At 43.4% G+C, this 15967-nt stretch overlaps 1 long non-coding RNA gene across 1 annotated transcript in view; it reads right to left on the bottom strand.

The window, feature by feature from the left end:
* LOC138272825 (uncharacterized) overlaps positions 1–15967 on the bottom strand; it is a 154152-nt gene that overhangs the window by 44892 nt on the left and 93293 nt on the right. The window lies entirely within an intron of this gene.

Here is a 15967-nt window from a genome sequence, read left to right as displayed (position 1 = left end):
TCTCCATGGTCGATAGGTGTATGTATGTAAGTGGTTGTGGGGTGTGTTGATTTGTGGAGTTGTCTGTCGGAAAGTTATCAGATGGTGGTCTGACCAGGTGGTTGGTGTGATGCTATGAATAGTAACAAGTTCAGGCTTAGCAAAAATTACATCTAGGATGTGACCAGCGATGTGTGTGGGATTGTGTACAATCTGATGTAGATTCAATGCGAGTAGGCCAGTGGTGATAGCTTTTGGATGGGGCATATTGGGTTTGTCAAACCAAATGTTTAGATCCCCAAGAATGCATAGATTGGAGTATAGTGTAATAAGGTTTGAGACTATGTCAAGAAAGGCATCTGGGAAAGTGGAGTTGTTAGATGGAGGTCTGTAAAGGAGGAGAAAGTTACAGGTGGAAGTTGGAGTAGGGTGGCATCTGGTAAGGAGGGCTTCACAACCTTGTATGGAGATGTTGTCTGTTTTACTGAGGTTTATTGCCTGTTTGAATATAATAGCTAGTCCACCTCCTCTCTTGCCTATACGGTTTTGTGTGATGGTTTGATAGCCTGGAGGAAGGGCTTCGTGCAGTACTGGTGCCATGTCATCTCCCAACCAGGTTTCCGTAATGAATAGTAAGTCAGGTTGTGTGTCTGTGAGAAGGTCGTAGATGTGGTGCTTGTTTTTTGAGAGTGATCGAGCATTTATGAGCTGGCAGTTTAGATAGGGTGTGTTAGTGGTAGTGTTGTTTTGTTTAGTAGAAGGGTAAGTAGTATAATGTGAGCTTGAAGCAGGAGTGTTGCTAGTTGTGTTAACTGTTGGAGGCTCACAATAGTCTTGCTTTTCAACATAGTGTTCCTATTCCAGAAGGTTAAGGAGGCATTTTGTTGGGTCTGTGTGTGTGGGTGGTGAACTTGGTGGCTGAGAGAGCCATGAGGAGTGTAGTGTTTTTTGTAGGGTAGTTTTATTATGAAACAAACAAGGGGATGCGAGGTTGCTATGAGTGGCATGTTTTTTATTTTGTTTGCGTTTGTTTAGTGTGGATGGAGTATGGGTTAGAGGTGGTGGAGGAGCATGTGGATCATGATGTAAGGCTCTAAATTGTGCAATGGAGGAGAGGCGACTGAATGAAGGTTGCTGGGATGGGGTGCTTATGGTAGGTGTTTGTGAAGAGTGGGGGGGTAGGGGTGGAGATAGGGTGGAATTTGTATCCTTTGTGTAGTCTTGGGGGTGAGAGTGGGTATGATGATGAGTGTAATGTAAGTTTGTGTTGCTTTGATGTGCTGATGTTTGTGGTTGGTATTGTTTTTGTGGAATAATGAGAGGGGCTATTGGTGTAGTTGTTTTTGGTGAGGGATTTGTATGTGAGTTAGTGCTGTTAAGTGGAATTTGAGTGTTAGATGGGGTGTTGATGTGTTTTGGAGATGAATGTATGAGGTGTATATGAGGTGATGGATGTGTGTCAGGGAGATAAGTATTAGTTGAGATGACTGGAAGAGGTAATATGTGTGGTGGAGTGAAATGTGGGGATTGTATGGTTGTGTGTAATTGGTGAGCAGGGGGGAAGAGTGTGTGTAGATGATGTTTATGAAGGCAGGGTTTTGGCATTGTTATGAGTTCAGGCGGTCTGTGTGAGGCGAACAGCGGATAGTGTTTTTGGTTAGTATGTGTAGAGAGTGTGTATCTGGGAGACTGAAACTGAGAGAATTGTATGTTGCAGTTTTGTATTGTGTGGGAGGTGGCAGGTAGTGTTAGTGGGAGGGGACAGAGGAGTGTTTGCTGTGAGTATGAAGGTGTTTGACTGTAGTAGTTATGGGGTGTATGTGTATATGTGTTGTACGTAGGGTATTGTGTTGGGTGGTGGGGCAATGCAATATGTCTGTGGTCAGTTTGTGATGCATGAGTTGGATATCTTTGCAGATAATGTGTTTGCATGTTGAGGGATGTGTTGGGGTAGAAACCATTCCTGGTGGAATGAGAATTGGGCAGCATTTTTGGTCCTAGTCCCTAGTCCCTACCTGTCCTGAACAGGCCCAAACAGGCAACTGCCCTTGTCCTCTCCGCCCTTTGCCTCGACGCCCGGGCTCAGACGCCCTGAATCCTAGCCTTTTATAGCACTACTGGCCAATAAGAAGCTGGTCCTAACCCTAGCCAATCCGATTTTAAACTCTGATTTAGCCACCTAATGGGAGACCCAGCCCTAATCACCAGTCACAGCCCTATTTCCTGACCCCCAATCACAGCCCCAGCCCTACAACCAACAGCCAATCAGAATCCCAGCCCTATCCACCAATCATAGCCCTAGAACCAACAGCCAATCAGAATCCCAGCCCTATCCACCAATCATAGCCCTAGAACCAACAGCCAATCAGAATCCCAGCCCTATCCACCAATCGTAGCCCTAGAACCAACAGCCAATCAGAATCCTAGCCCTATCCACCAATCGTAGCCCTAGAACCAACAGCCAATCAGAATCCCAGCCCTATCCACCAATCATAGCCCTAGAACCAACAGCCAATCAGAATCCTAGCCCTATCCACCAATCACAGCCCTAGAAACCAACAGCCAATCAGAATCCTAGCCCTATCCACCAATCATAAATGCATCCCTGGAGCTAGCAACCAATGAAACACCATCTCCCAAAAACCAATCACAACAGTATATGCAACAACCACGAGGAACCAAATAAGGAGCAAGTTAACTAAAAGTCCAGTCCCTGTGGCCTGGGGGGAGGCTACTGCTGCTCTATTCAGTATCTCCTTGGATACAGACAGGCTGAATCCACACTTCCAAGCTAGCAGAGTCTACTTTTCAGGTAAGGGGGAGATTGTTTAAGAGACAAACACTGCAATAGTTCTGGGCGCACACTCTAAAATCGGGCTTTTTTAAGGCAAAAAATACAGGGGGGCAGACAGCTTTTAAGCACAATTTAAATCACACAAACAGATTAAAAACAGTCTCCTAAAACCACACTCTGAAAGATCTATGTAGTCTTTTTACTAAGAATAGGGGTGAAAAAAGGGGGGCAGAGGAGGGGGGGAAAGGGGGGGGGAGCCACAAACTAGCAAGGGAATTCACACAGTCACAGCAAAAACGATTTTGAAACAAACACCACTTTAAAAGAGGCTAGGCTGCCTGAAAACACAGAGAGTCCACAGTAAAACAAACACTTTTTGAACAATTAATACTATTTGACTAGAAAATATCTTTGGGCTCCTTACCTAGGTCTCTTTTCAATCCTTGAACACTGGGCTGTATCAGGACACAGGAGAGATGCACAGAGGAACACAAAATGGAGGTGCCTGTCTTTGGCCTTCCCTCCACAAACTTAAGGAGCCAGAGCAGGTGGGGGGGCGGGTCTCAGGTGCAGCAGAGACTCAGGGAGCCAATCAGCTAATTCCAGTCCCTGGGGCCTTGGGGGAGGCTACTGCTGCTCTATTCAGTATCTCCTTGGATACAGACAGGCTGAATCTACACTTCCAAGCTAGCAGAGTCTACTTTTCAGGTAAGGGGGAGATTGGGTAAGAGACAAACACTGCAATAGTTCTGGGTGCACACTCTAAAATCGGGCTTTTTTAAGGCAAAAAATACAGGGGGGCAGACAGCTTTTAAGCACAATTTAAATCACACAAACAGATTAAAAACAGTCTCCTAAAACCACACTCTGAAAGATCTATGTAGTCTTTTTACTAAGAATAGGGGTGAAAAAAGGAGGGTAGAGGGGGGGAAAAAAGGTGGGGGGGGAGCCACAAACTAGCAAGGGAATTCACACAGTCACAGCAAAAACGATTTTGAAACAAACACCACTTTAAAAGAGGCTAGGCTGCCTGAAAACACAGAGAGTCCACAGTAAAACAAACACTTTTTGAACAATTAATACTATTTGACTAGAAAATATCTTTGGGCTCCTTACCTAGGTCTCTTTGCAATCCTTGAACACTGGGCTGTATCAGGACACAGGAGAGATGCACAGAGGAACACAAAATGGAGGTGCCTGTCTTTGGCCTTCCCTCCACAAACTTAAGGAGCCAGAGCAGGTGGGGGGGGGGCGGGTCTCAGGTGCAGCAGAGACTCAGGGAGCCAATCAGCTAAGTCCAGTCCCTGGGGCCTGGGGGGGAGGCTACTGCTGCTCTATTCAGTATCTCCTTGGATACAGACAGGCTGAATCTACACTTCCAAGCTAGCACAGTCTACTTTTCAGGTAAGGGGGAGATTGGGTAAGAGACAAACACTGCAATAGTTCTGGGCGCACACTCTAAAATCTGGCTTTTTTAAGGCAAAAAATACAGGGGGGCAGACAGCTTTTAAGCACAATTTAAATCACACAAACAGATTAAAAACAGTCTCCTAAAACCACACTCTGAAAGATCTATGTAGTCTTTTTACTAAGAATAGGGGTGAAAAAAGGGGGGCAGAGGGGGGGAAAAAAGGGGGGGGGGGGAGCCACAAACTAGCAAGGGAATTCACACAGTCACAGCAAAAACGATTTTGAAACAAACACCACTTTAAAAGAGGCTAGGCTGCCTGAAAACACAGAGAGTCCACAGTAAAACAAACACTTTTTGAACAATTAATACTATTTGACTAGAAAATATCTTTGGGCTCCTTACCTAGGTCTCTTTGCAATCCTTGAACACTGGGCTGTATCAGGACACAGGAGAGATGCACAGAGGAACACAAAATGGAGGTGCCTGTCTTTGGCCTTCCCTCCACAAACTTAAGGAGCCAGAGCAGGTGGGGGGGGGGGGGTGGGTCTCAGGTGCAGCAGAGACTCAGGGAGCCAATCAGCTAAGTCCAGTCCCTGGGGCCTGGGGGGAGGCTACTGCTGCTCTATTCAGTATCTCCTTGGATACAGACAGGCTGAATCCACACTTCCAAGCTAGCAGAGTCTACTTTTCAGGTAAGGGGGAGATTGTTTAAGAGACAAACACTGCAATAGTTCTGGGCGCACACTCTAAAATCGGGCTTTTTTAAGGCAAAAAATACAGGGGGGCAGACAGCTTTTAAGCACAATTTAAATCACACAAACAGATTAAAAACAGTCTCCTAAAACCACACTCTGAAAGATCTATGTAGTCTTTTTACTAAGAATAGGGGTGAAAAAAGGGGGGCAGAGGGGGGGGGAAAAAGGGGGAGGGGGAGCCACAAACTAGCAAGGGAATTCACACAGTCACAGCAAAAACGATTTTGAAACAAACACCACTTTAAAAGAGGCTAGGCTGCCTGAAAACACAGAGAGTCCACAGTAAAACAAACACTTTTTGAACAGTTAATACTATTTGACTAGAAAATATCTTTGGGCTCCTTACCTAGGTCTCTTTGCAATCCTTGAACACTGGGCTGTATCAGGACACAGGAGAGATGCACAGAGGAACACAAAATGGAGGTGCCTGTCTTTGGCCTTCCCTCCATGTATCAATTTGGAACTACAGTGCAAATGGGGGAGAGTCATTCTTGCATAATGTAGACGTGTCATAATTTTTAGCAAGTATGTTTGCTAATAAACACTTTACATTTATATGTCAATATGTACAGTTTCAGTCCTGAAGAAGTTGAGTGGATGAAACATGCGTTAAATGAACTAGGAGCTAATGTGATAAATAAACTATGGCATTATTGCTCCAAGAAGGAGAACTGTTTTGCTGGACCAATTACACAGCATTTAATTGAAAAGAGTATTATCAGTGGTATCCAAATGCTTTAATGCCATGGCCCCCCCCAGTTGAAAAATAAAAGTCATTGGGCCTGCCTCAGACGTTTTCACAATTATTTTTTAAAGCTGGCAATGTTTAAATGTGTCTAGACTTATTTAAACATTGCAGTTAAGTACTGTTACCTTTTTAAAAATGCAATAACATGTTCCTGCTTAAAACAAACCCCTGTTATCTCTATAATGATTCTTTTGGTCAGAGCCTTACCCCCTCCCCCTGCGATCACTGAGTCCCCCCCTAGGGCGGCCTGTCCCCCAGTTTGAAGACCCTTGGTATTATGCATACAGCTCAAAATAAGGACTGATGTTGCTATGCACTGTGTGCCATAGAATGCTTAAAGTAAAATGGACAAATTAGTAAGACATTTGACTATACAAAACTCTAACTACACTTCAAAATTTAGAGTTTTCTATCTTTAACACAGAGGGACGTTTACTCAGTAATTTACATTGGTGTGCAACTCTTTTTGATGGCTGAGGCAGGTGAGGTCATGTTGTATATGACTACCCCATGACTCATCTATCTGTGCTTAGCTCTTGAAAGCCGGGGCAGATGATTCAGGTGGGCTTTACATAAAAAACTGTCCGTAAGTAACAGTGGCTAACTGAATGCTTTTTACCCCAGGATTCTGAGTGACATTGCAGACAACTTGCTCTCTATTTGAGGCCATTCATATCCCACCAGTAAAAACATTTCTGTTATTCACTGCTTCCTATCTATAGTTTTCTTTGTTTATGCACAACATTTCTAGTGTATATTCTCCTAATAGTAGTAGGTCTGCAGGTGTTATGTGTCAAGCATAGAGTCACCGAAAGGTGCTGTTTCTTTAAAGTCATTTAAAGAAAAAATAAAAAGTGCATTTGCTCAGCACCCATGATATAAAACAAGCATTTTGCAATGTAATAGGTCTCGCATTTGCTCGAGTTAGAGCTATTTGCGTTGTAAACGCCTAACCGGACTTTTCTTGCCACATAATTTGAAAATGAAAAGTAATACAGTTTCACACAAGCGAGCTGACTCAAAGCACCTCACCATGAGCGTGAAGGAGACATATTAAAGGAAAAAGAAGTTTGTTTGCAGTGAAACATATTACCAAAAGTGCAATTAGCCATGTAACAGAGTTGATGTCCAAGGCAGAACCAAACTGCGCCAATGAGGGACAAACATAAAGCATTTACATATGATAAGAAAGGATTTTTGAAGGGCTGGCTGATGAACGAGTGACAGTGATGGGTGTGCAGTGGGCGTGGTTAAACCCCCTGATACATACCAACACGTCGGAAAAGCAGCTGCTATGCTCAACCTAAAAAGGAGCCAAAAAAAGAGCCAGGGGGGGCCACAGACCTTCAGTTGTTTCTTAACATCTTTTGCCGACTAAAGTGATTTATGATATTCCTATTCTTGTTCACTCGACCAAACATCTCTAGTTAAGCAGATGATAATACTATGGTACTGATCTGTGTCACTGTGGTCTAGAGAGAGTTCTGCTCTAAAAGCAAGATTGTTGCTTTTGGTAGGATACACCTGAGTATGTCAATTACATCTCATGCATATGTATCTTTGGCTTTGGCCCTGTACAGAGATCTGCTGTCTTTTGGCTAGGTTCATGCCATTCACATACCACATACAACCTGGAAACACGTCGCGTGAAGAGAATAATAACATTCAATGTGGTGACACATTACAAATTTCAAGGAAAGCAAGAAAAAGAGATTAGATGATAGAAAAGAATTTACTACGTTTTGCTTTTAACTGACATAGTAACAACAGGTGAATTAAGCAGCGCCTGTACCAAACATCCTTTCTTATATTTTAAAATAATTCTCTGATACCTGTTCATTTCTTGATGACAGCATGTATTTATTTAATGGAGTGTTTTCTGGGACATTGACATGTCAACTTGCCACCACTTGGACCCCATTCCAAAAAAACTGCACTAATGGGAGCAGACCCATCACACCCTGGAGTTACTATTATTGGCAGGTATGGTAATTTTGATGGTCTGAAAAACTGTAGCATTATGAACTGGACCTTGTGGATTGACTAAGAAATGAGGAATTTAATTTGCCCCATTCAGTTTGCCTGGTAATTACTCATTCTTGGTCTCACTTTTAGCTGGAGATTTCTTCTGCTTTGACCAGCTGGAGCCCCCAGTAGAGACTACCTGGTTCTGTGGGTTTACCACATTACTCATAATCTCTGATGGGGCTGGAAACTCGTGTTACCATGTCTATTGGAGATCATGAGCAACTCATAAAAGGGACCTTAGTAGCTCATATTTACCAACCAAAAATAGTTGGTGCTTCAGATCTGTTTAACCAAAAATGAAATATTTCTCATTTACTCTTTACCTTGGGTGTTGTGCCTTTTTCAGAGTGGTTGGCGTACACACTGAAAGCTTTTCTAAAAATGGCCACCTTCAGGGTGTTCTTGAATGTAAAAAGACTTGGCATGGCATTCATGTGTCGGTCTAGAAAGGTAAAGAGGCAGTGACCCTATAGACTGATTGATCTGAAATTTGTGTTTGGCGCTCCTAGGTTTTGTCGAGCAGAATGTTCTTGGCTCATTGAATTGGAGATGGTGGAGCAACTTTTTCTTCACACTGAATGCTATGTTTATTAGCTATTACTGAGCATCTTGTACATAGGCATCTGTGTCACAGGGAACCAAGGGACGGATATTAAGTTGGTTGTTGTGTGCTCTGTTTATCTGATGAAGCAGAGCAAATGAAGTTTGATTTATGGAGGGATTCTTATTCTTTTTATTGAGCCCTTGATGATGGCTTTGCAGTAACTAAGGCAGATCAACGTAAAATTTACTGCTGTGGTTCCACAGTGGATCACAATAATTTAATGTGCTCTACCCTGCTCAGCTACCACAAGACACCACCACTACTTCTTCAAGAGAGGCTCTGCAACATCCCATGGCAATCGGACAAGGATCCTCCCACCATGTTCCCATAGCTTCCATTTTGGTAAAGCCCACATTACAATGGGGGGGGAGGGTGGGAGCGGGGGGATAGACAGACAGATACTTTATTTATATCAGAAGGGCCCTACTTAGGTTCAAAAGGGTAGGATGACTGACATTTTTTAAGACCAATAAATGTCTCCTTCACTGAGTGGTAAGCATGCCCAGTACATATGGTGATGTTTTCACTGTTTGGATATAGGCATTTTCTGCTTACATTTAGAGCTGAAAGGGATGTTGGGGGATCAGTAAGGATCAATGAACACAAAAAGTCACTGATGACCTGGAGGAGATCTTTTTGACTCATAACATGGTACCACTAATCCAGAACCCAAACTAAAATGTTCACCCCTTTGGAACCAGACAGGTGAGGGGGTGATTGTAGTAGGCCTCAGGACAACATCTTTTGCAACAGAAAGGGGTGGAAGTGACTGGTCTTTTTGCTAGAAGTATTCTTCAAATAATCAATTCAATAGGAGTCGCATAATTCAGTGCTCTATACATTTATTCATCAAAGTATTCATCTATGTAATTAAATGTTAATCATTGTGCAAATGTATTCATCAAAGTGTCAACAAGTGACTATGGGCCAGATGTAGGTAGGTTTAAAATTGCGACTTGCAATTTGCAAGTCCGTGCGACTCGCAAATTGCAAGTCACAATTTGCTATGCAGAAAGGTGTCTCAGACACCTTCTGCAACTCGCAATGGGGTCGCAAAGACCCACCTCATTACTATTAATGAGGTGGGTCGCAGTTTGCGACCCCATTGTGAGTATGGGCACTCACGGGGATGGTGGCCTGCTGGAGTCAGCAGACCACCATGTGCGTGACTGCTTTTTAATAAAGCAGTCTTTTTTTTTTCCATCTGCAGCCCGTTTTCCTTAAAGGAAAACGAGCTGCCCTTGGCAAAAAAAAAACGAAACCGTTAGTCCATTGGACCACTGCTTGCTCTGAAAAAATATATTTTTTTCCATTCACAAAGGGGAAGGGGTCCCATGGGGACCCCTTCCCATTTGCGACTGGGTTACCATCCACTTCAAGTGGATGGTAACTGCGATTTCATTTGCGACCGCTTTCGTGGTCGCAAATGAAATTGAATAGCATTGCGAGTCACAAATAGGAAGGGAACACCCCTTCCTATTTGCGAGTCGGAAATACATTTTGCGAGTCGGATCCGACTCGCAAAATGCATTTCTGCATAGCAGAGAGGCTTCTGCGCCTCGCAAACGGCGTTTTTCGCCGTTTGCGACTCGCAAACCCTTTGCTTCATCTGGCCCTATATTACATGTAGCAGAAGCCACATTTGTATAATCGAACTTTAATCAAAGTATTTGCTGATGTTAACTGTACTCATTTGACTGTCATTGTCTTTCCTAATATTAATCTGACTGTGACTAAGCTCAAGCCACTCGATTTGTCTCTTTATAAAATGCACTATAAGCTTAGTGATTTATTTTCCCACAAGTGCCTTACCACTGGTCGTTAGTTAGAATACTCTTCTTTCTGTTTATGCTGAGGAACTGTTAGATTAGGGAGCCTTAACTGAAAATTAGCCATTGACCCATGCAGCGTGTGAGAAAGGGAGAGAGCATCCTTTACCGAGAAGACCGTCTTGTTGCAACTTTAAAGGCCGTGCAGTTGTGAGCTTTTTTGTACTGTGATTGGAACGTGGGTAATTTACCTGTTCCTAGGAGACGGTGTATCCTGATTGGTTCATCCAGATGGAGTTCATGGTACAAAGTTTCCAGACACTTCTGTTTCAAGATTGTATTGTGTGTTTCTTAAGAATAGTTAGTAGATCCTGTCCTGACTTCATGGGAGGCTTCTCCGTTATAGCGGAGGAGCATAGCCCCACTATTAAAAATGCCCACAGACTGTGCACTTGTTTAAAGTGCGCATGTCCCTTTGGCCGACCACCTTGCGACGGCCAGTCAGACGTGCACTTTAAACCTTTCATCCCAACAGTCTTAGACCACTGGGTTGAGAGCAAGCACAGGCCTCCAGTGCCCTCAGGAGTGCCGCGAGAGGCCTCTCCCTCCAACCCTTGTGCTTCTCTCATGCATACTAAAAGCATGAGACAGAGCCAGGATTGTTTAAGTGAGTTGGAGCCTGGACAGAAGACGGAATCTGGAGCAAGGAGGATGTCACCTTGCAAGCAAGTTAAGTTATTTTTATTTTATGTATTTTATTTGTTTTATGTACCCTCTACTTGCACTCACCCCCACTCGTCTGCCCGCCCCACCACTCTCAGAAGTTGTTGAATGCCTTGCCTGACTTGCTGAAGTACTCCCTTTCCTGAACTCTGCTGACTTCCCCTACTCGTGGTGTTGGACTTTATGCTTTAATATCTATGCCTATGCCCCTGAACCTTACTTTGGTTCGTCTGATGCTGCCATCTTCCCCTTAAACTTCCTCTTGCCACTTTTGATGTCTTGTTTAGATTAGAGAAGTTTTTTTCTTATTATGGAACCTATCTATTTCTTGTTTTTTTACTGTGTCTCTTGTTATATTGTGCATCTTTGTCCTTATCATATACAAATTCAGATTACATAATCAAATAGATAAATATGCCTAAATGACAAATTGATTCACTGGTTGATCGATTTATAACTTGAATAAAATGTACTAATAAACATTTGTGGTTTGGACACCATCCACTATGTTGTTGTGGTGGCGAATTGGTGTCACTGTAATGGAAATATTGTGCTGATGTTAGCTTCATTTATAAGCTTCTTATGAATAATCCAAGGTCCATATGACCAGTGGTGCAACTTGATAGATATTAAGGTACAGAAGAGTGTGCCAGATCAACTGGTAGTGATGAGGATGGTTTGTCACTGAAGTGTAGGGAGCTAGAAATATTCCAGAAAAATCTAGACTTTGTCCAAGCCCAGCCCATGCCCCTGTAGTCCATGGACCATTTTGGAATATTGGAGATGTGTTGGCACTTCTAAAGGTGGTTGCAGTGTCCGAGGAGTGAGTATAAATAGGGTTGTGCATCGCAAATTGTGTGTGTCAAGCTTGCAGTGCTTGTTTTAATGCTGTGTTGCTCACAGTGTGGTTTTACTTCAAGTCTGATATGGCCGTGAAGCTGGGCGGAGGAGCTAATGTGCTTTTTAGCTTTATTGTTTCTTTATGTAAATGCACATGTGATCGCATAGATACGCTATTTCTCACCAAGAGGAATCAGCTGAGAAGAGAGAGGTGTGGGTGGATTATAAAACGTGCTGATCATAAAGGAATGATCGAAGACAAATAGCATGGGGTGTTTAACTAGTCCACTGGATGGGACCTACAGCCCCAACCTCAGTCGATATACCACTCAATGGTCTTGGTGGGTTGAACATGAACAGGGGATATAGTGAAACTAGTGTTGGCATCTTCCTGTCACTTCTTTGAGTAGATCGTTGATCTCACATTCATCTGATGATGCAGCACTATGAACGGATCTGAGCCCATCAATGACTGGAAATAGATGGCAATGAGAATCTAGAAGAGGCAGAAGTTGAAGGAAAGCAACACAGAGGAGGGGGAGTAATGTAGGTGGCAACACCAAGGGGAGGTAAGCAACATGAGGAAAAAGCAACAGAAGGGGGTGCGCAAAGCAACACGGGGAAGCGGGTGAGAGGATGCAACATGGAGGGAGCAAGGAAAGAACGTGAGGGGCAAATGGAACAAGAGAGGAATGTAAGTGGAGCACACAAACAAGAGGAAGCACAATGCAGAGATCGGGGGATGGGAATGCCCAGGGGTGAAAAAGCAATGGAAGGGGTGGGAAAAGCAAAAGAGGGCAGCGAGAAACCACGTGGGCAATGAGTGCAGCGGAGGAGGAGATGTACATGAGGGAGACAGCATTTTCGCAGAGTCCTTAAACAAAAGAAAAATGTAGTGCCTGAAAACAGAACAGTGGAGGGACTCAAGTAATGGGTCTATGCTCCACCGAAGGGACAAACCTGAGAAGTGGGAATGAAGCTAACATGGCTTAATGAGTTAGAATCAAGCAGATGAGAGCAACAGCGCAGCCAACCACTGGTAAGCAACTGGTGGGTTCTATGCCCACTTTAAGCTAACAAAAATGTCTTGCAACAGAAATTTCATGTGCTGTCTTAGGTGAAACTTTAAAAGCGACCCTTTTTAACTTCCTTCCCAGCACTGGCCACGCCAATAGGGAGGATTTTAATGTTAAGCACATCATGTGTGCGTGCAATACTTGCAAACAACATTTGTGAATGCAGGTGTCTACTTGCATTGGCACATTAAAGTCAGGCCTATTGACTTTGCCAAAGCTTGTTTTACTAAAGGTGTCAAGCAGCACTGTTATATTTATGGCCTTGCACGTTACATCTCAGACAGAAATCAACAAAGCCAATAAACACTGAGGCAGCTAAATGCTGCTACCATGTTGATTACAGATCTTCAGAGTACCAGCCAGCTAAACAGAGCCCAGTGTCAATGTGTACAATGAAAGAATTAATGTGCACGGCACATGTGCTGCTGAATGTACGACCACAGTCGACATATTCATGTCCGTGAGAAGTGAAGATCCACAATCGAATTTTTGCTTTAGATTCTGTATCTCTTGCTTCATCCAATCAATATGTATGTTTTCTGCCGGAAACTGTCCATCCTCACCTAATTGCACTGGTTAGGCATTTGACCATCTGGTATTTCCATTATCAGTGGGCATCAAGTCTCTCCCCCTATGATGCACAGTCTGTGCCTGTTATCAAGTTATGTCTCGACCCCTCTGCCAGCTGCACTGTTGAAAGCCTTCTCCAAGCCAGGGCTGCGTATATTGTTTCTCATCGAGCCGTAGCTGATTTCAGCTGCTGGTGCTTACTAAACGAATAGTGCGACACTTCTTGCTGCACTCTAAACTTCCTGCACACCTCCTATGCATAACTGGCAAGGAAATGGCTCTTTGTTAGTAAAGGAAACGCTTTCACTTGATTTCTCAGCTCAGGCTGGTCACCAACTTTTGTCTAAAAGAACACAGACGTAGTTTAATTTCTCGAATGTCCAAGGGTGGTTTGAGTATCATTTATGGCTAGGATAACCACATGTTCACACCCTTCAAAATACATCAAATGGGAGTGGAGGTGAGTGAGGTCCAAGGTAGCCCGTATTTTAGATAGGGAACCGCTGGTGATCCTGAATACTAATGGGTTGTATTGACTTACATGCTGTTGAGCAAGGATGTCCAGCGTAGGCGAGAAAGTCTGGAAGCATGCTAGGCTTTAGGATAACCACTTAATATTTAAATGAGTAGCATTTAGACTTATGTTATCTACATTCTACCTAGGTATATATCCCGAAAACCTGGCATTCATTTTCCCCTTCGAGGCATACGTTGGGCATGCCGCACTAAAGACATTTTCTTGTGTTGACTCAGCCCCTTCTGTAATAATGTCGAAGATACCAATATGGTGGCCATGGGAGCATGGTTGGTAGATTTTTGCCCGAATATTATGGGAAGTTGCAGGACCTCCATTGAGGCGGTTATTGTACAGTGTCTTGTGGTGGCTAAAGTGCAGTAAACTCTTGTGATCCACTGAACAGCAGCTTTGATCTGGATCCAAATGTCCCACATGACAGAGGAGCACAGTGCAGAGCAGGCAGAAGTAGGCCCGTTCCTTTCAAACAGAGCTCTGCACAGGCCCTGGGAGGGCATCATGAAATTCGGGACGATTTTCAGAAAACAAACAATGACATTAAGGCCATATTTATACTATTTTAGCGTCGCATTTGCGCTGCTTTTTAACGCAAAAGAGGAGCAAACTTACAAAATACAACTGTATTTTGTAAGTTTGCGCCGCTTTTGCGTCAAAAAATGACGTAAATGCGGCGCTAAAAAAGTATAAATATGGGCCTAAATTCGCTCAATGTCTGAAAGGTCACGTTGCCCCAGACATTCATAAATATTTCCATATAGAAGCTCAAAAGTAGTTGGGCAATTTTTTTTCAACACAGCAAGGGAGGCATTTAGAATGGACTCTTCCTCCATGGCGCTATCAGACCTTACAAAATGTAAACAGGCACTGGCAAAGCCAATAGGTCTTGCACTGTCAATTAATTCTTGTTTTGTTTTGTCATGGTTTTTGTAAAACTTGTGGACGGGGTGCAGGGCCCTTGCTAATACAAAAACAGATTGGCTCAAATCAAAAATCTTTTTTGTCTCAGAAAGGCACGCGTTATCATAGTAGTCCCTGACAGTGCAGGAAACTAAGGGGCATATTTTTGAGAAACTGCTGCATCAGCACTGATGCGCCAGTTTTCTTGCGTCGCCCCTGCCCACCTAACAACACCATGGGTGCGCCGTATATACAATACGAGTACCATGGCAGTCCTTAGGACTATGGCGTCAGAATCTTTGACGCTATTGTGGTGCTTTGCTGCACTAGTGTAAAAAATGTTGACGCTAGTGCAGAAAAGTGCAAGTAGGCCCATATATTACTATCAGTGAGTTATTTTAATGCCTGTTTTGAGCGGGCGTTAAAAATGATGCCAAAAAATGTACATTTCACTGCACCATTTTTGCCTGCCTCCTAGCACCGGAACGTCCCCTTGTATACAGGCATAATGTGGCAGGCATAGTCTGGTGCAAAGGGAGGAAAATGGCGCAGTGCATGCATTGTGCCACTTTATAAATACGCCACATCAAAAATGCATCCTTAACGCCACATTAGCAGAAAAATGATGCTAATGTGGTGCAAGGAGGCTCTATGGGTTTGTAAGTATGTCCCTAATTTGTTAGTGGATGTGTTCTTGAGAAAGGGCAGAACACTGTCACTCACAGTGAGGTTAACTAATGGCTACTATGTATGCAGGAATGCAAGGAAGAAAAATGTGAATGACACTACAGACCAGTAGATGTTCGGAGTTGCCCGAAAGACCCGAGAAGTGAGAATAATATGTATGTAAATTTAGTAAAATCAAAAGGTCTTGGCTAACACCAGACCTAAAAATATAAAATACTGATGCCATCAGCTGAAGGAGTACCCAAGGAGCTGCAATAATAGGCATAGATGACAGGCTTGAAAGAACAGTGAATTCTGGTGCTGAAAACAAGATAGGGGTGTGAAAACTAATGTACCACACAGGCACAGTAACCTACAGACGTTTATGGTAGCAAAGAAGGAATTTTCCTCAATTTGCGTGGCTAAATGCTCAGCAAAAAATCTTATATGGAAATATCACAGGAGGAGGTGACCAGCAGACAAAAGATGTCACTATGGTTAAGCCGGGAGAGGCAAATTGAATGGCTTGATTGTGGATTTGGAAAGAGGACTTGTGAAGATAAAAGTTTTCA

Source organism: Pleurodeles waltl, chromosome 2_2 (assembly GCF_031143425.1).
Source record: "Pleurodeles waltl isolate 20211129_DDA chromosome 2_2, aPleWal1.hap1.20221129, whole genome shotgun sequence".
Taxonomy (NCBI): domain Eukaryota; kingdom Metazoa; phylum Chordata; class Amphibia; order Caudata; family Salamandridae; genus Pleurodeles; species Pleurodeles waltl.
The sequence above is the reverse complement of the archived record's forward strand: the minus strand, read 5'-3'. Positions and strand labels throughout refer to the sequence as shown.